The sequence below is a fragment of the Molossus molossus genome, unplaced genomic scaffold (genome assembly GCF_014108415.1).
Source record: "Molossus molossus isolate mMolMol1 unplaced genomic scaffold, mMolMol1.p scaffold_m16_p_20, whole genome shotgun sequence".
Lineage (NCBI taxonomy): Eukaryota > Metazoa > Chordata > Mammalia > Chiroptera > Molossidae > Molossus > Molossus molossus.
In genome coordinates, this window is record NW_023425356.1 from 12,781,312 (window position 1) to 12,801,389 (window position 20,078).

The 20,078-nt window shown below is 48.3% G+C and overlaps 1 pseudogene; it reads right to left on the reverse strand.

Annotated features, from left to right (window-relative positions):
* Positions 1-1,014: 1,014 nt before the first annotated feature.
* Positions 1,015-20,078, reverse strand: part of LOC118637650 — a 40,409-nt pseudogene continuing 21,345 nt past the window's right edge.

Below are 20,078 nucleotides of genomic sequence, written 5' to 3' on the forward strand. Positions count from 1 at the left end.
GTTCTGCCTCCCAGTAGAATCCCAGCTGTACTCGCCTTAAGCAGACACACAGATTGTCTTTCTTTCATCTCTGCTGGCTGTCCACAGGGGTGCTTTGCCAAGGTGAACAGATTTGATAAAATTAAGAAATTTCAAGGTCGTTCATGTACTTAAGGAAATCTATGACATATTAAGCGGAGGTTCCATATGTCTTCAACATAGGTTACCCTGCCGATTTCTTAAATCAAATTAGAATGCTCCAGTATGCGGAGGGATTCCCAGGTTGTCCTGCACTTGAATCATGACATTTTGTTAAGAGGAACTATGGATGGACATAGAATAAATCCTGTTATATGGAAAGCTGTACTTTGGAAGACCATGTTTCTTGTAATGTTTCTGGGAAGAGTTTTTAATATACTCAAGAACCTTGAGGGATTACAGAAGGTGGAGAATGGGAGACTTATCCTGAAATATCGTTAATGACTTTGCTCATGAGCGTCAAACAAATCCAGCCAGCGGCATTCGGGGGCCTGTTGAACACGTTTTGGTTTTATCAGAAGGCAGCAAATCTGTTCCCAGACAATCACTGAGATTTCTCTATGGTTTTGCCTCCGAATTTCGGAGGCAACAAGGCTTTTTTCCACCGGACACAGCGCGTGTTAAAGTCCGTTTCTTTAGCATTCTGAGCACACACAGGCTGCGGGTCCGCCCACACCCACGTGAGCTTGGCAGGAGTGAGGAGCACCTCGATGGGCCACTTCTGGGCAGGGGCCGGTGAGCACAGCACCTCCCCCGCTCTGTGCCCCAAAAGGACACTCTGAGTCACACTTCGTTTGAGAGCTCCCCCTTTCTGCACATGCGAGAGACCTCCTCCCTGCCACCCTGAAACATTGATTTTTAAATTTCATTTTACCTAAGTTTGGTGGAATTTCCTCTTTCCTTCTTTGGCGGTACCTAAGAGAAGTTCCCTTTTTAGAAAAAACCCAAGTCTGGGACGGAGCTGCGAACTACCTGGTCTGATACCGTGTGAGAGAATCACACGAGGTGACGTTTAGCAAGGAGATAGGACTGCATGTCCACTCGGTACTCATCTGGGGCCAGACCTCTGCTGGCCTCTGCCCTGTGCTCTTCCAGCTTCGGAGTCCGAAGCTCCTTCCCAGCCACCTTCCCCTGCAGCTGCAGGCCGAGGAAAAGCTGGAAATGACCAATGCTGGGGTCGAGCCTGGGCGGGGCGGGAGACAAGGGACTAAAACTGTCTAAGGGATTTGGAGGAGGGAATTGAGAGGGTGGGAATGGGAGCAGGTTGTCAGCAGGTGGGGGGTTACTGTGAATTGGGGTGATTTTAGGGCACCTGCCTAGAGTCTAGGACTGGAGCCCTGTCCTCACACAAAGGGGAGGGGGTCAAGATTAAGATGCTGATGAGCATCTTTCTAGGCCCCCAGGCGCCGCTGTGCAGACTGTCACTGGAGGGGCTACAGGCCTGACGGAATATTCCCTGGGCCCTGTGTACGTGCTCACTCAGCTAAACGAGACCTTTTCGTGTTTGTTTTTTTTTAACACATATTTTTTTCCTTTATTGATTTTAGAGAGAGATAGAAACATCGATGAGAGAGAACATCGATTGGCCGCCTCCTGCATGCCCCCCACTGGGGTTCGGGCCCACAACCTGGGCATGTTCCCTGACCAGGAATCGAACCAGCGACCTCTTAGTGCATGGGTCGGTGCGCAATCACTGAGTCACACCGGCCGGACGAGACCTTTTCCTTTTTAATTTTTTGGACTGTTTGCCCCTCTCCCTTGTTCTTTGACAAGGGAAATGATGATGGTGTAACACGAAGTCAGAGAATATAGGTAAACAAACAAAAAGTATGTATTCAGAAATCTTAGCACCTTGTAAAAAACACAATTTAAGACCTTGATGTATAGGCCACCGGGTATTTTCTGTCCGAACAGGCACAGAAGCAGCCCAGAGCGCAGCCAGCCCATTTGGAAGCCGGATGGGAGCTGGTAGAGCATCCTTGAAAGGACGTCCCCAAGACAAAGAGGGAACCGATGGGTTTCCCAGCGCGTTTGACCAGACTGAGGGGGATTTCACAGTTCTGACAGAGTTCGGGAAGAACTGGTACTAGGTAAATAGCAATGGAAAGCAAATAAAATAGGCACTTTTCAAATCTAGAGGGAAATGTCACACAAGGAAGGAAATGCAGAGTATACTGTGTGGCTCAGCCATGCACTATATTTAGACTTTACAATGTAACACTAAACATTGCTTTTCTAAAACTGTTTATTTTTAAATAAGCATCGATGCACAAGAAGTTGCTAAGACAAGGAAGGCAGAGAGGCCCCACCTGCCCTCCACCCAGTCTCCCCAGAGGCTGCACCAGCACGTAGCTGCAGGACAGCGACAGTCAGGAAACGGCGTCACAGCAGGTGTCTGTGTAGGCTGTGCCATCGATCACCTGTGCAGGTCATGTGACCACCTCAGCACTCAAGATGCAGCGCTATTCCGCCACCACAAACATGTCACCCCCACCCTCCACCATCCCCAACGTTACCCTGGCAACCGCCAATCTGTTCTCCGTCTTTATAATGTCACCATTTCAAGATCGTTATATAAACAGAATCATACAGTATGTGGCCCCCTGAGATTAGCTCTTTTCACTCATAGCATAATGCCCCGGAGATCCATCTAAATTGTGTATAGTGAGAGTTTGTTCCTCTTTGTCGTTGAGTAATATTCCAAGTAAATATTATTTTAAACAAAAATTGTGAGATACCTGGCTAGCCAGGGCCAGAGTCTGGTAATAACTACACTACTACTACTACTACTACTACTACTATTACTACTACTACTAGCTCACACGTATTGAATCCTTAAGATTTGCCAGACACTGTGCTCATTGCTTCACCTGCAAGATTTCATTTCATCCTCAACAACAGTAAATTTTATCATCTCATCTTACAGACAAGAAAACGGGGGCTCAGAGAGGTTACGCAGCCAATATGATTAGTCTGATGCAAAGCCACGCTCTTCACAGAGGAAGCAGGACAGCATCTGTCCCCGGGGCTCCGGAGGCGAAACCCAAGGGCTGCGCCGTCAGGGACGCTGCCCCCTACAGGCCACGCGAGTCCATCGTCTTCCAAGTGAAGGCTGGAGAGCAGATCTTCTTAAAGACCCAGAAACTCAACTTCTGGGGTTAAGCCACTAAAATTAGATTGATCTTTACACTAGAAGCCGATCGACTTCCAAACAGCTTCTTATTTTTATAGCTTCTACCAAAGACTCCAGGATCCTCCACTAAGTGGAGACAATTAAGAGGAAGTAAGTGGCCGTATAAAGATTTAATATGCACAGAAATACAGAAACCAAACTCTGAGCCAATTCTGAGACGAATGCCTTTAGGCCCTAAATATGCCTGAGTCGTTTTTCCAAAGTCTCATATAATTATCCTTATAAACGAGCAACCGACTGTTCTGACAAAAAAGGGTGAAATGAATTTACTGACTTGCCAAAACCAGAGGCAGAGTAAATATGTTCCTACAGGAGTTTCCAAAGAAAGCATATCTATTTTAGACTAGGGAGCTTGCTAGGACTGTTGCGCCCGTTCTTCCTCCCACAGCTCTTCCCTGGGAGAGGCAGGGCTGCCCAGGCTCCCGCCGACCCCGTGACCTGCCTGCCTTTCTCCTGACTGGGGCAGAAGGGGGGCTCCGGGGGCCCTCTGTGCAGCGAGGTCATTGGTGACCGTTCCGAGCACCAGGAAACAGCGCGGTGAAGGGATGGCTCATCTTGAGAGCAACTCTGTTGATGGCTGCAAGAAACCTGTGTTGATAACGAGTGATGAAAACCAAACCCTGCCCAGCATGCCTGTGCGGTGTGCCCCGGCTGCGGGCCAGGAAGTCCTCATTCAAACAACGAATGAAGCCCTGGGCGGTTTGGCTCAGCGGTTAGAGCGTCAGCCTGCGGACCAGTGAGTCCCAGCTTTGATTCTGGTCAAACCTCAGTTGTGGTTCGTCCCCGGCCCTGGTTGGGGCCATGCAGGAGGCAGCCACTCCATGCTTTCACGTCGATGTTTCTCTCTCTCCCTCTTCCTCTCTCTCCTCCCACTCTGTCTGAACAAAAAATGAAGAAATGTCCTGGGGTGAGGATAAAAACAAACAAACAGTGAATGAAGGACAGCCGTTCACGGCCACGAAATGCTTGCACGTCAGGAACTGTGTATGTACTGTTTCCTTTAACCTTGCCGATAATTCTAGAGTTAGGTAACATGAACTTTTTCATTTTGTGAACGGGAAGAGAGTTCAGAGAGATGAGATGATTCAGAGTTGCTGAGCTAGCTTCGTGGTGCTGGGGTGAGCCCCACATCCCTGTATGACCTGCACTCAGAGAGAAGCCTGAAGTATTACAGCTAGTAAATGGGAGAGGGAAGATGCCACCATTTTGCAAGTCCCTATTTAATTAATGGACTCGACCATTAGGCAGTGATCATCAATGGTTTCTGGCCTTATCAAAAGACTCAACCAGCCCAGCTGGTGTGGCCCAGTGGATGGAGCCTTGTCCCATGGACTGAGCGGTCCCAGTTTGATTCCCGGTCAGGGCACATGCTGGGGTTGCTGGCTTGATCCCCAGTAGGAGGCGTGCAGGAGGCAGCCAATCGATGTTTCTCACATTGATGTTTCTATCGCTCCCTCTCTAAAAAAAATCAATAAAAACATATTTAAAGAAAAAAAAACTCAACCATGTATTACATTCTTCCAATACTACCTATAAAGTGTTGCTGAAAAGGAGACTTTGAATCTAATTAAACCTCTAGCTCTAATTACCAATTTACTGGAAATAAAAGGGACAGAGTAACATAGTAAAAAAAACATGGGATGTAATCAACAAAATCCAGATTGTGGGAACTTCTACAGGATAAACAATCTAGTTTCTTCTACAGAAAAAGGTATGAAAAAGAGACAGGACTTGGTGGCAGACGATACATTGAAAGCCACCGAAGAGCGTATCAAACAATAGCAGTGTGTGAGCCTCACTTGTATCTCCATTCACATAACTAAACCGTAAGAGAAAGAACTACTTGGTGGGCACCTGGGGAGATGTGAACGCTGCCTCGGTATTTGATGCTATTAAGGATCAAATTGTTGATGTTTGGAAGCATGATGGACGGAATGAGGTTATGATTTTTTTTTTTATCCTCACTGGAGGACATTTTTGCATTTATCTTCAGATGAAGCGGGGGGGGGGGGGAGAGAAACATCGATGTGAGAGACACATCGAGTGGCTGCCACCCACACGACCCCAACTGAGGCAGGGGACAAACTGCAACAGAGGTACATGCCCTTAGCGGGAACCGAACCTGGGACTCTCCAGTCTGCAGGCCGACGCTCTAACCGCTGAGCCAAACCAACCAGGGCCATGTTATAATTTTTAAAGGGGGTCTTTAGAGATGCATGTTATAGTTGATGTGATAACTAGGATTATTTCAAAGTAATCTACAGAACAGGGGAGTGGCTGGGGTCCAGGACAAAGCTTCATTGTTGAAGTTTGGACACATGGACACATGATGGACTCATGGGCCTTCATTGCACTGTTTCTGTACTTTTATAAACATTTAAAGTTTTCCATAATAAAAGTAAAAAAAAATAATAAAAGGACTTTGAGAAAGAGTAACCATGAATGAAGGAAGAAGAAAAAAACAGAGGAAGTATAATATCCTAGGATCTAAGAAAAGAAATGCTTCAGGAGGAAGGGACTAGGCAGGTGGGCAGCTGTCACTGATGGGTCAGTAGCTGAGCCCTAAGGATGTAGCCCACCTGCCTCTGTCCTCACTCACTTCAGGGTGTCCCCCTCTGGGCCTTGTCCCTGTTTAGCCCAGGAGTTTCTCCCACACCCGGGCAGGACTTCGCAGTCTCCCTGTACACAGGACTCCGGGTCCCGAGGCAGGTGTGTGGGCGGAAGGCCCCTCTCTGATCGATGTCCTGCAGGTTCACTTTGAACAGAGCTGTCGATCCAGGGTTCGGGGGGTTAGTGAAGTCACCACAAGCAATGCAAATTCCCTTTCCAGAACCTGGACCAAAGGTCACTGACTGGTTAATTAGGGTCCCATGAACCCTCTTATTTCATTCTATTTAAGAATTAGCTCAGGCATTTTTTAGGTTTTGGTAGTGATTTTGTTTTGTTATCAGAAGGAAGGACAATTTCTGGGGACGATACGAACTGTCTGGGCCACATCTGTCAGCTCTGGCTGTCTCTCTTCAATGGTGTCCCTGTCTCATTCTCTCCCCTTCTCTCTGCGCATCTTTGTTTTTTTGTTTTGTTTTTTTATCCTCACCCGAGGACATTTTTCGATATTTTATTCAGGGAGGGAGAGGGAGAGAGAGAAACATCGATGTGAAAAGGACACATCGAGTGGTTGCCACCCACACGACCTAACCAGGGCCGGGGACAAACTGAAAACTGAGGTATGTGCCCTTAGTGGGAACCGAACCTGGGTCTCTCCAGACCGCAGACCAACGCTCTAAGCGCTGGGCCAACCCCCATCTGTACCCCACTTCTCTCTTTCTCCTCCCCATTTATCCCTCTCCTTTTACTACCTACCGTGGCAGAGAAAACGGTGTCTGGAAGTTACTGGTTTTCTGCCCGTCCCCACCCTGGCTCCTTTGGGTGGCAGCCTCCTGGCCTCCTTCCTGTTTCTCAGATGCAGACCGAGGAATCGGGCCTGGGACCCAGCGCTTGGTGTGCTGTGCTCGCCTCTGCTCGCCCCGTCTGGCTGCTCATTTCTGCTTCCATCTTCCCCAGCCCTGATTTGATCCATCCTCTAGCGTTCCCAGGGGCAACCCTGGTCCCTTTCAGCCTGGCCTCTACCTCTCTGTCCAGCAGGATGCTCTCAGAACACTGGCCGTCACCTGGACACATGGCAGCCCCACCTGCCTCGCCCGGGCCTTGTGCATGAGGCCAGGACAGAGGCTGAGCAATCCCTGGAGGCCAGAGGCTTTGAGTGATGTGTGCTGCCTGGGAAAGATGAGCGTCCACTGTTTTCTGAAATTAGGTCGACTGCCTAATGTAGGGACAGAGCTAGAGGACCTCCAGTGGGCCTCGCTGACCTTGGCGGAGGTTAGAAACCTTGAGTGAGCCACATTCCCCAGAGCCACCAAGCATGAGTGAGAGATGAGTCTTGGCCTGTTGTTTGGCTCATTTCTGTAGCTGTCTGCCTCTAGGCCGCTTTCTTCCCCAAGGGGCTCCCGTGGGAGCCCCTGTCTAGCTGTGCCTCTGCACAGGCTGCTGCAGGACCTCACGGGAATGGTCACATCCCTCCCTTCCTCCAGTATGATGCTCCCCTTACACACGTGCGCACACACATGTGCACATGCATGCACACACAGAGGTAACAAGAGTTGCATGCAGGTTGTAATTGCTTTATTAATTTAAAAAGAACCTTAGCAGGACTCAAGGGCTTTCTTTTGGTTGTTTCACTTTTCATCCTGGCCTCTGTGTTGTTGGGCTGACTATTCAAGCCGTCAAAGGATGCTGGGCCTGTATTTTGGCATAATTATTAGCTGTCATCATTTTCTTCATATACACTTGTCTTTTGTGTTAATTCTGACTTTAAGTGTCCCCATTTCAAATTCTGTTATTTCTCTTGTATAGTTAAGTGGTCTGTGTTTTTCTGCTTGCACAGGATCCAGAAAATACAGGAAGTTACATGAACAACTCAGTTCTCAAGAAACTGATTTTTATAATTAGCTTCTTTGGGGGTGGGAGATACAGAGACTCACTCGGCTGCCTCAAGATCTGGTGTTTGGAGTCAAGATACACGACAGAATCCCTCCCCCCCCATCTCTCTCGGAATCGGCCACCTCCTTTTTCTTTCAGCCGATTTTCTTAGCCATCCTGCTGCTTTATCACTTCAGATGGCTCTCGATACTTCGTGGCCTCATGGGCCACAAGTCTACCTCATGGATTTTGCTTCAAATACCAGCCCCAAGCAATTGTCTCAATGTATTTCCCGATTCAGTTCCCAGAGCTGCGATCTTGTTCTCCTGGTCATCGGCCAGCCTGGGGTCTGGTCGCCCGTGGGCCCGGGGCTGCACTCATCCAGCCGCGTGCAGTGTGTGTGATGAGACAGGGCAAAGCCTGTTTGGGCCCCGAGAAGCTGTGGTAGGTCAACGCTTTCGTCCTAAAGGGGGTTGGGCAGGCAGGCACCAATGGATATGTATATATATATATTTTTTATCCTCACCCAAGGACATTTTTCCATTTTTTGTTCAGATAGAGTGGGAGGGAGGGAGGGAGAGGGGGAGAGAGAGAGAGAGAGAGTGAGAGAGAGAGAGAGAGAGAGAGAGAGAGAGAGAGACATCGACGTGAAAGGGACATATCGAGTGGCTGCCACCCGCACGACCCAACCAGGGCTGGGGACAAACTGCAACCGAGGTACATGCCCTTAGCGAGAACTGAACCTGGGTCTCTCTGGACCGCAGGCTGACGCTCTAACCGCTGAGCCAAACCAGCCGGGGCAACCAATGGATATTTCTAGTACATTGGTTAACTAACAATCTCATCAACTATTGACTCAGAGAATCAGAAAGTTAAAATACATGCTACAAATTCCATTCATGAAAATTCATGTTTCCTACTCACAAGAAATCCCTTCTGCCATTCAGTGAGTATTTACTCTTTTTCTCCAGACAAAATATGCCTAAATATCTTGGTTTCACATCCAGCACAGGTTATAAATAGCTAATCTAAGAGGGCATAGAGGGACCATACAGACAGATAATAGCATCGAGAGTCAACCAAGAGGCCGACAGCGCGCAGGAAATCCATGGAAAGCAGACACGAGAACTCACGTGACACAGCAGCTGGGACCACTTAAAACGAGGGCGAAGGCAGCCCGGTGCTCTCCCGGTCCCCAGGGCGTTGCGGGCGCACAGCCTCGTTAACTGTAGCTAATGTGCACGTCGGTGAATGTTGAGTAAGTCAGGCAAGGCCAACGGCAACGTTACCTTTAGAATATTTAGCTTAAGAAGGCAAGAAATTATACTTAATATACTTAAGAAACATTTCCATGCACATTTAAAAATTGGTGTTTAAGTTAGTAAACCCTCAGCTATCCAAGGCAAGTCGTTTGCTAAGGGTCCCAGCCCCAGTGATAAACGTGTGCTGCTTTTAACGTCCACCACGGGGAGCTGGGGTGCCGAAATGCCCTCACGCTCCTGTCACTCTCTCAAGGCCAAGGAAGATGACAGGAGGCGGGAGGCAGGGGACTGGAGGCAGGAGGCAGGCGGGAGGCAGGCGGGAGGCGGGAGGCATAGGGGTTAGGAACATGTGCTTTGAGTTTTGTCGATGTGCGTTTGAATCCTGGGACCTTGAGCGATCTCTTGAGAAGCCTAAGCCTCCATTTCCACACCAGGAAAAAGGACACAATTAGACGTAACCCAAAGAGTTGTGAGAATTTAATGCCTATAGACATTTTAACTTTTTTTGGAGTTTTTAATCTTTAAGTAGTCTTTTAAATAAATAAAACAATGAGTCTGGCTGGTGTGGCTCAGTGGTTGGGCGATGACCCACTCACCAAGAGGTTGCTGGTTCGATTCCTGGTCAGGGCACATGCCCAGGTTGTGGGCCCGATCCCCAGTGGGGGCAGGCAGGAGGCAGCCAATCGATGTTCCCTCTCATCGATGTTTCTAGCTCTCTCTCCCTCTCCTTTCCTCTCTTTCTCAAGTCAATAAAGAACAAAAAATTAAAATCAATAAAACAATGACATTAATTTGCTTTTATTTTATTTTAAAAATTAAATGTATTGAGATAACATTGGTTAATCACATTATATAAGTTTCAGGTATAAAATGTTGTAACACATTATCTGCGTGTTCCATTGTGTGCTCACCACCCCAAGTCTGGTCTCCTGCCACCGTAATTTGACTCCGTTTCCCCTCTTCATCATCCCCTGCCCTCTTCTTCTCTGGTGCCACGCTGTCGTCTGTGTCTATCAGTTTGTTTGTTGACTTTTGTTTTATATTCTTGTGGGTTTTTTTAAAAATCATTTTTATTTTTCAGTTACCATTGACATACAATATTATATTAGCTTCAGGTGTACACCTCAGTGATCATCCCGATAAATCTGTACCCATCTGACACCATACATGGTTATTACAGGATTATTGACTACATTCCCTGTGCTGTACTTTACATCCCGTGACTGCTCTGTAACCACCAATTTGTACTTCTCAGTTCCTTCACCTTTTCACCCATTCCCCAATCCCCCTCCCATCGGGCAACCTTCAAAATATTCTCTGTCTCTATGAGTCTGTTTCTGTTCTGCTTGTTCATTTATTTTGTTCTTTTAGACTCAATTGTTGATAGATATGTACTTATTGCCATTTCATGTTCATACTTTTTATCTTTTTTTTCTTCTTCTAAAGAAGACCCTTTAACATTTCATGTAATACTGGTTCGGTGGTGATGAACTCCTTTCGCTTTTTACTGTCTGGGAAGCTCTTTATGTGTCCTTGTATTCTAAATGACAGCCTTGCAGGGTAGAGGAAGCTTTTCATTTATATGGTTCTCAATTATTTTTAAAGATTCCCATTTTCTCCCCTCTAGGGCAGTGGCTCTTAGTAGAAAGAGCACAGTCACACCTCAGCTCCAGGCTGGCACACCGGCCAAGGAGTCACTGTTTTCCAGCGGGGGGGGCCAGAAGTGGGAGGCCCCAGGACAGGGAGGAGGACAGCTCCAGTGTCCAAGTGACACAAAGACATGGGTTTGTTTGTTGGAAAAGGGACGGAGGGAGAGTGGGGTGTTTGAAAGGGAGGAGACACAAGGAAGCAGGCAGAGAGGTGCAGAAGGTAATATTCATTGTCTCAAAAATATTCCTGGGGCTATGGCCTTGGTTACACGATGATTTTTAAATGTTCTCAAGAGCACAGAGAATTTCCATCAGTGTGCCCTCCTTTCTGTCCCTGCTCCTACCCACTCTTACAGGGGACTTGAGTCAAAGCTCAGAAAGCCAGCGTGAGACACTGAGCACTGTGGTGTCTCCAGAATCCTTGAAATCTTGGGTACAAAGTACCTCAGACATGTGGCTTGTGCCTGCCCGGGAATTCAATCACGTCGGTCCTTTTCTTCAAATAACCGTTATTACATTTCTTTTAAAAATAAACAACTTTGGGCTTCCCACAACCCCTGATAGATGAGAGAGAGAAATTCAGCCGTCAGTCGTGACGTGAAAACATTAAATGCACAAACAGAAAATGGAAAAAGAGGCATATTCACTTCATGCTCTTCCCCAGACCTGGACTAATAGTGTGTACTGAACAAACATCAAAATAACACGTGTTCCAATGCCCCTTCCCCGTGTGCTCGGCTCATCAGCCAAGAGTGAAAGATTTCACCTTTGAATGACCCCACGGAGTCGACAGCCTGCAATCACAGACTAGACATAGGTCCATCTTATTATATTAATCTTTTTTTAAAAAATATTATATTAGTCTTTTTTTTTTTAAGGGACTCTTCCACTGGGTTTTCTTTTAAAGTAGGAAAATATTTTTCTAATAAACTAGGGATTTGGGCTTGTTTGTTTTTAATAAAAGTGGCTCTTGGCATCAATAGATTGTTGTTTTCTGGCCAAATTCTCAAAAATTATGATATTCATTGTCCCAGCCAATACAACAGAATTTTTGCAAGCAGGTACCACAAGGTCATCCATCCTTTTGCGCGCACCTGATTAAACAAGAGTTACACCCTTCTGTCTGGGAGTAAGCCACTGGGACCCAGCCTTGGCTCTTACAGAAAACACTGAGGAGGCAAAGAGGTTTCAAACTGTGTGCCAGCCCCAGTCAGGTGATTGCTGATGTGCTTTGTTGAGGAGGGATTTAGGCTGGATCCCTGCTCATCAAGATAGTGTTCTGTGATCGATTAGTGATGTCTGCCTGAGATACAGGCTGGGAGAGCAATAGTATGTGAGCCAGTGAGTTGCCACTTTGGCCAAAGCTCTTTGACATTGAAAAATTAGAAGTTGTTGCTTTGGCCATTCATCAGCTTTCCTGAAAATTTATGATGTTTAGTAAGTTGGAAGTTTTATTGCAGGATAAATTTTATATATATATTTGAGGGAGAATTACTGTTCCATTTGTATCTTACTATGTAACAATTATTCCAAAACTTTGTGGTTTAAAACACCACTTTATTATACTTGTAGATGCTGTGGGTCAGGAATTTGGAAAGGGCATATTGGGAACAGCTTTTCCCTGTCCCACAAAGTCTGGGGCTTTAGTTGAGAAGACTCAAAGACTGAGGGTCACTCAGGGCTGAGGGCAGAGGTCATCTAATGGCTCGCTCGCTCAGTCACATGTCCAGTGGGTCGTGCTGGCTATCAGTGGGGGCCTCAGCTCCTCAACAGGGGCTGTCGGCTGGAACACTGTGATAAGGGGCCGCTTCGGCTTCCTCGCAGCAGGTGGCTGGGTTCCAAGAGCACCAAGAAGAAGCTGTATTCTTTTTCTTTATTGAATTCTTTTTTTTTTTTTTTTTTTTTGAGAGAGAGAGAGAAACATCAATGTGAGAGAAAAACATCGATCTGCTGTCTTCTGCACGCCCCATACTGGGTTTCAAGCCCAGGTTGCATGTGCCCTGACTGGGAATCGAACTGGGACCTCTCAGTCCATGAGACTCAATCCACTGAGCCACATCGGCCGGGTGGAAGCTGTATTCTTTTATGAGGTAGCCTCAGAAATCCTACAGTGGAACTTTTAGCATGGTCATAAACCCTCCCAGATTCAACGAGAGGGAACGTAGACCCCACGTGTCAATGGAGGAATGCCAATGTCACAGAAGACTTTGTAGAATGGGAGATGTTGGTGTAGTCATTTTAAAAAATATAAACTGCTTCTGTCTCTTAGATTGCACTGGTGACTGAGCAAGCCATTTATCTCAACACTTTATAGTTTCTCCTATTCCCTTAATACTTACTTGCCTAGAGTAATAAAAACTTGTTTTATTTGTGAGAAATAGTTAACAGTGAGAAATCAAACTTAAAGGAAAACTCATAAATTCTTAAATCATAGTACAGAAACCTATAGAGTCCACCAATGACAAGGAAGTAAAATTCAGAACAAAGTCATTGAATAGTCAATATTGTGATAACTATGTACGATGCCAGGTGGGTGCAAGCAATATTGAGAGGAGCACTAGGTAAAGTATATGATTGTCTACCACTAAGCTGTACACCCAAACCAATACATAATAAACAAAAAAAAGTCATTGGTCTTTCTATACAAATATGTGATTTGCTAATGGTCCCTGGATGTCTCCCTAAATAATGTCATAATGTTGACAGACCACATATATCCATCTAATTTAGGGTTTGTCAGTTGCGTCACCACTGACATTTAGGGCCAGATGATTCTTTGTTGTGGGGGGTCGTGTGCATGGTAGGATGTTTAGCAGCATCTCTGGCTTCTACTCCTTCCCACCAGACATGAAAACCAAAGATGTCTCCCAACATTAACAAATGTCCCCCGGGGTGGGGTGGGGGTGGGGCGGAATTGTCCCTCGCTGAGAACCACAGATCTAATTCTAATACATGGAGCTGCAGAGAGTTTTCCACTCTTTCCCAGGCCACTCTTCAAAGGTCTGCAGAGCTTATGCTGAAGGAACAGCTCTAGTTCACAACCGTTTAGCGTGTTCTGGTCATTCAAGACATTTAGACTCTAGTAAACTGAGTCTCTTCCCCGTCAACAACATTCATTCTGAAGGGCAGCAATCCCTCCTCTTCCGTTAAGACTGAAGGATTAAGTCAGGCAGAGTGACTTCAGTGAAAGGAACGAGAGGACATGAAAGTCCTGGCTCCCGCTGCTTGAGGAGGAGTGGGTGTACCGAGGAGGAGTGGGTGTACCGTGGAGGGCGGGGCTGTGAGCACAGCTACGCACCCTTCCCCAGCTCCCACCTTCACCCCCACCCCCCCCCCCCCCCGCTTTCCAAGGAGAAGGTGTGAGTGGAAAATGAGTCTCTCCAAAGAAGCAGTGTAGTGAGATGCTATTTCTTGCATTCACAATTTACTGGGGGCTGCGAGTGTGCATTGTGAAGAAGGCGTGAAAACAAGGAACAGTTTCTGCCCTGGGGAGTTGTGGCATCTCAGCTGTAAGGTGCAAAATCATTGTGTGCACCTTGGGGGAAGGAACTGAGTCATCCCCCCTACACTGCAGCACATGGACACGTCTGAATTTAGGGGCTGGGTGGCAGTACAGGTGATGTGTACAGGGCAGTTCTCCATTTAGAAATAAGATGATACTGAAAGTAGATTAGTTCAAGTTTGTGGTGCATTTCCCACAGGAAAGTCGTGTTATATATGCTAGTTTTGTCCCCAGATCGGCCGACAAGAGCCTGCGGAACTCCTTCAGTGCTGGGCCCTCAGAGAGTAAGAATGAATGTGTCGTAGGAGCCAGAAAGCGTCATTGCAGAGCGGATGCCAGGTCTCTGGGCATTTAGCACGGGAAGTTACCTTATGCAATGGTACCCTTCAGGTTCACGACCAGGTAAGCTATCCCAGAGGTCACGGAAGAGATCAAATTAAGATACTCCAATCATATGGCCTATTAAATCCGTGTAAAACTTAAAACAGGAAGCAAGGGAAGACAGAGGCAGGTTAACACTTGGGGTACAAGTGGGGTAGGAGGACCGTGCTGATTCCTGGGTTGAGCAATGCGTATACTTCTGTCTTTCTGAGTTATATCAGCCTTGCCCGATGCTGGGGGAGGTTATGTGAACCAGAATTGAACTTGTGATAGTTAAGTGTATTTGACAAACTGTCTAGGCCATGGTACCCAGATATTTGGTCAAACACTGTTACAGATGTTTCTGTGAAGGTATATTTTGAGTGGGATTAACATTTAAATCAGACTTTGAGAAAACAGATTGCACTCCATAATGTGGGTGAGCCTCATCCAATCAGTTGAAGGCCTTAAAGGAAAGACTGACCTCCATCAAGCTAGAAAGAATTTTGCAAGCAGACTGCCTTCAGACTCAAACTGCAACTTCTCCCTGGGTCTCCAGCTTGGCAGCCTGCTCTGCAGATTTCTGACTTGCCAGCCTTCATAATTACATGAGCGAATTCTTGAAGCCCTCTCCCCTTCTCTGCATTCTCTCTCTTAGTTCTGCTTCGCTGGAGAACCCTGACTAATTCAAGGTTGAGCACAGGCCTCAGCCAACACACGCCTGCTCTATTAGAGACACGGGGCAAGGATACCTGGCCAATAGATACACTGATCAGCCCGCTCCATGGCCACGGGTTTGACGTGCATTTCTAGGGCAGAGCATATGTGAGGCCAAAGTGAGACCAATAGAGGCGTCTTCAGTTTGGCCAATTTGGGGGTGAGTTAGTTAGCTGTCACCCTGGAGGTGACATGCTTTGTACCTTATGACTTGGTCTCTTCATCCCTTCCTATCTACAAGGAAAAACTCTTCTTCATTCCATGTTTGCAGATTACTAACTTACTATCTGTTTTTCACACATCTGATGAGTTTTGCTCATAGCTCATAAGCTATTTGTTTTCTGTCTCTACTTCTGAGTTGCATCCAGACAGTGCGGTTTTCTTATCTTCTAGAGAAGAATTGAGTATCATCACCGAATACAGGAAAGTGTATTTTGATTTCTGCGGGCCCAGAGGCACTGCCTAGCAGCCAGGTTCAGGGCGGGGGGGTTGGGGGGGGGAGGGCAGCACAGGGACACTGTGGGCAGGGCTCTGTGGGCAGGGCTCTGTGGGCAGGGCTCTGTGCAGATCAGGTTGCACTCTGAGCACTGCTGGGGCCCGATCGCGTCCCTGAATTCCTGGACATTCCTGATATAAGAGTCTGCCGGAGCCAACAGGATTTGACCTCAGCAGAGTCTCATCCTTTTCTTCCCCACCTATTCATGGATCTCGACTACCGTTTCTGAGAGTCACAGTTTGTCCTTAGGAGATGTAACTGTATCTGAACACAGTTACCCAGCGGATGAGCAGGAGGAATCCTCGTTCTGCACCAGCCACTGGGAAGGAGCTCTCAGACCCAGACCGGCTACCTTCTGAGGCCGACACCCCTCCCCCTCCCCCAGCCTCACCCCCATCCCAGTTCTGGTATTAGCATATCAGGGTCAAGTCCATTGCTGGGAATTTCCATATCCATCTGGGGACAGGAGGGAAAGGATTTCAACTCTGTGGGTAGAGAAAGCGACTCCCTGAAGGGGAGGAGTGGATATCTGTGCTGTGGGCCTGGAAGAGGGGGACTGAGGATCAGACAGCAAGGTGAGAAATTTGAGAGTCTCTGTGGGGCTTCCTTAGGAGGGTGGGACTCTCTGATGCCTTACTCTGGGAGCAGGAGAAGAATCATATGACCTGGACAGTTTAAATTTTTTCCCTCTGATGTCACAACTCCGCCTCTTTACCCCCCAGCCATGCAGATAAGTCTGACACATCAAGGACCGTGCAGTCATGGGGGGTGGAGCATCAGGGGACAGGAGGGAGAGGGGAAGGGCAGCCTGCCTCACGGTGGCCCCTGCCCCGGGGAGCCCGGAGGCCCAGGCCCAGATGTCAGCAGAGTTGTGGGTGCGAGAGGAGGCATGTGCTAGCTGGGATCCCTGGGAGAGCGGGAGGAGCGTGTCTTCATTCTCAGAAGCAGTTAACTTGACTACATTACAACACATTTTGAGTTTCTCCACAGGTCAGCTCCTTTCTCTCTCCACCCCCTAGAGCCTATAAGGAAAAGGAAAAGGAAACCAAAAACATGCAAAAGCCAATAGCGGCTGGACTCAGACAACATGAGGGCTGAAATGAGATCCAATTGCATATTTAAGGACAGTCACTCAGTGGGGCTACTAGGCATCTGGGCACCTTTGCTGGCATTAGTCCTGCCTCAGGTGGCCCAGGCCAGCCAGTACCCCCTCCTGTGCCGGAGTGGGACCCCACGCTTATTTCCTCACCACATGCTGTAATCACCTGACTTTCCATCCATCTCCCTCACTGCTCTGTGGTTTACTTGAGGTCCAGGAGCAGGTGTTACCACCAAGCACAATTCTTAACACCTAATCAGCACTCAAAAAATAAATTTTGTTGATCAAACGAATAAATGACCCGGCACTGTACCGCCCGGAGTGAGTTGAGAAGCAGGGGAGGCTGGGAGCCCCAGCAGAGTACAAGTCAGCTGTGGGCTGCGGGACAAAGGGAAGAGTACCCCTGCTCAAGACAGCTAGACGGCTAGGTCCCCGTGAACGGAACAGGCATGTATGTTACGCTGGGGGCTACTTCCATGAGAAAGCAAAAATTCTGGCTCACATGTGGAGAGGCAGGCAATGGTATTAAACAAACAAATGGCAGGTCGCAAATATTTACACAGCATCTTGCCATGGAGCATGGCTCTCCACCCGGGGAACCAGTGAAACTCCATTCCACCACCACACGCTGCCAGGGCTGTGTTCCCGAAGGCCTCTAACACGGTGTTTGCTCGCTGTTTGTGGGCACAACATTTCTGAGAATCTGATAAAAGCTACAGTCTTTTGTTCTAGGAAAAAAGACCCGCAGAAGACGAAAATTTGCACACTACCATAGGGGCGATGGCTGTAGCCACCTCCCCCTGTGCTGATCTCCCCTGACCTCAGATAAAACCCCCTCTGAGCTGGCCTCCTGGCCCAGCCCCCACTGCCTCTCTGGCCCCTCCTCCGGTTACTCAGGTAACGCTGTAGTCACCGCTCTCTTTCCCACGCCCCGAACACACCTTGTACTTTCCCACCTTTGAACCTGGAGTCACAGGTCCAAAAGTTCCTTTCAGGTGCCCCGGGGACAGGAGCCGGGTCCCCAGGCCCACGCACAGCCAGGGCAATAAAGGCAGAGGACCGGCCACAACTTGTCCTGCAGCCAGTCCTGGCCCCACCCACCTGTCTGCTGCACCCCGCTTCTGACTTGCTTCTGGCTTGTGTTGTTTCTCGGCCTGGCCTCTCGGACTCACATCTGTCCTTGGACTTGCATTTCCTGCTGCTCTTGACCCCCTCATAGCTCAGATTCCTGGAAATTCCTGATACAAGAATCTGCCCGAGCAAACAGGGTTTGACCTCAGCTGAGTCTCATCCTTTTCTCCTCCACCTACTCATTTAATACAAAATGAATCGGGCATGATTGGCGTGCCCGGGTACTCGGAAGGCAGCGACCACAGCTGTGAACCAGACCCAGCTCCCGCCCTGGGAGCTCAGCGCTGGGGGCAACCACACTCTGAAATGTGCACCCTGGGAGCCAGCCACAGAGAGCTGACCGGCCTGTGTCTGCAGGCAGGAGGTGACTTCGAAAATGAGGCCTGAAGGACAAGGCCCCAGGATGTTCCAAGGAGAGGAAAGTCTGTATAAAACACTGGAGGCCGGAGAACGAGAGGTTGTGACGGCCTGAGAGCTGCACGTGACTCAGGGTGCCTGGTCCAGAGCTGGAGAGAGGATGAGGGGCGCGGCAGCCGGGACCAGGACATAGCTGGGAGCCGCGGGGAGCCCGCTAACCTGAGGCCCGGACAGAGCCCTGAAGGGCAGGAGCGGGGCTGGGCGCCTTCTGCTGCAGATGTTCTGGTGGTAAGCGCCGCCGCCTCTCCCTCCTGGGCTTCTGGCCTCCACAGCACCCTGCAGGCAAACACACCAGCTCTTCATTGCTTAAGGGGTTGGTGTTTATTTTTATTTTATTATTATTAATTTTAATCCTCACCCAAGAAAACATTTAGAGAGAAACATCAATGTGAGAAAGAAACAGATCGGTTGCCTCTCCTATCTTCCTCGATGGGGGACGGGACCCACAATCTAGGTATGTACCCTGACTGGGAATTGAACCCTCAACCTTTTGGTGTATGAGATGATGCTCCAACCAAATGAGCCACCCGACCAGGGCTGGTATTTAATTTTTTGACTGTGAATCCCTAAAAAGAGCCAGAAGAGGGTAATACAACAACCTGAGGTGTGGGTGGAGCCTGGGGGGAATGAGGAAGGTCCCAGCACCTTCTTCTCATAGTCCCTACCCCCAGACCTGGCTCTCTCTTCAAACAGCTCTCCCTTCCCTTTTTTAAAATCCTCACCCGAGGATATTTTTTCATTTATTTTCAGATAGAGTGGGAGGGAGAGGGAGAAACATCGACTGCTTACTGTCCGAAAGGCACGGGTCCTAGAGAGTGTTGGACCTGGTGTGGCTCACACACGGGCTGCTGGAGCAGCTGCCGACCATCGGCAGCATCTAGGGAGGTTGAGCAGAACCGTCCGCTGGGCTCGGACTGCTGGGCTCGGCGTCCCGCATTCCTAGCCGCAGCCTGCGCTCAGATACCTATAATCCCATTTACAGAGTGTGGAAGGGGACACATGGCACCGCCCGGCTCACAGCCCTAGCCAGAGGCCAAGCCTGGATTAGCCTGGGTCTGCTGGCGCCAGAGCCTGGGTCTTGATAAACCAGAGTATTCGGGGTGTTTCCACTCTTCTCTGAAGGTCCTGGGGAGACCCTGTCGCCTCTAATTTCATGTAGAGTGTTGTCTCAGTCTGTCAGGGCTGCTAAAACAAACTAATGTAGACTGGGTAGCTTAAAAACAGTGATTTCTTATAGTTCTGGAGGCTGGAAGTCCCTAGTCAGGGCCAAGCAAGGTTCAGGTGAGGGCCCTGGGCTTCTTCCCGGCCACAGACCGCCAGCTTCCTGTGTCATCACATGGCAGACAGAGGGCTAGAGAGAGCTCTCCGGGAGCCCTCTTACAGGGCACTGCCCTGGCCGTGTAGCTCAGTTGGTTGGGCATCGTCCTGTGGACCCAAAGGTTGCAGGCTGTCTCCCCTAGTAGGGGGTGTACAAGAGGCATTGATGTTTTACTCTCACATGGATGTTTCTCTCTCCCTTCCTCTCTCACTAAAAATCGATTTAAAAACATTTTCTTAATTAATTAATTAATTATTTTAATCTTTATTATAATAAAGATTATAATAAAGATGTTTCCCTCCCTTTTCCCCCATTGACAACCTCCTTCTCATTCCCACACCCCCTAAAAAAAAACTTTAAAAAAAGTAGAAGAGCCCAGCTAGTGTGGCTCAGTGGTTGAGCATCGACCCCATGCACCAAGAGGTCACCGGTTCGAT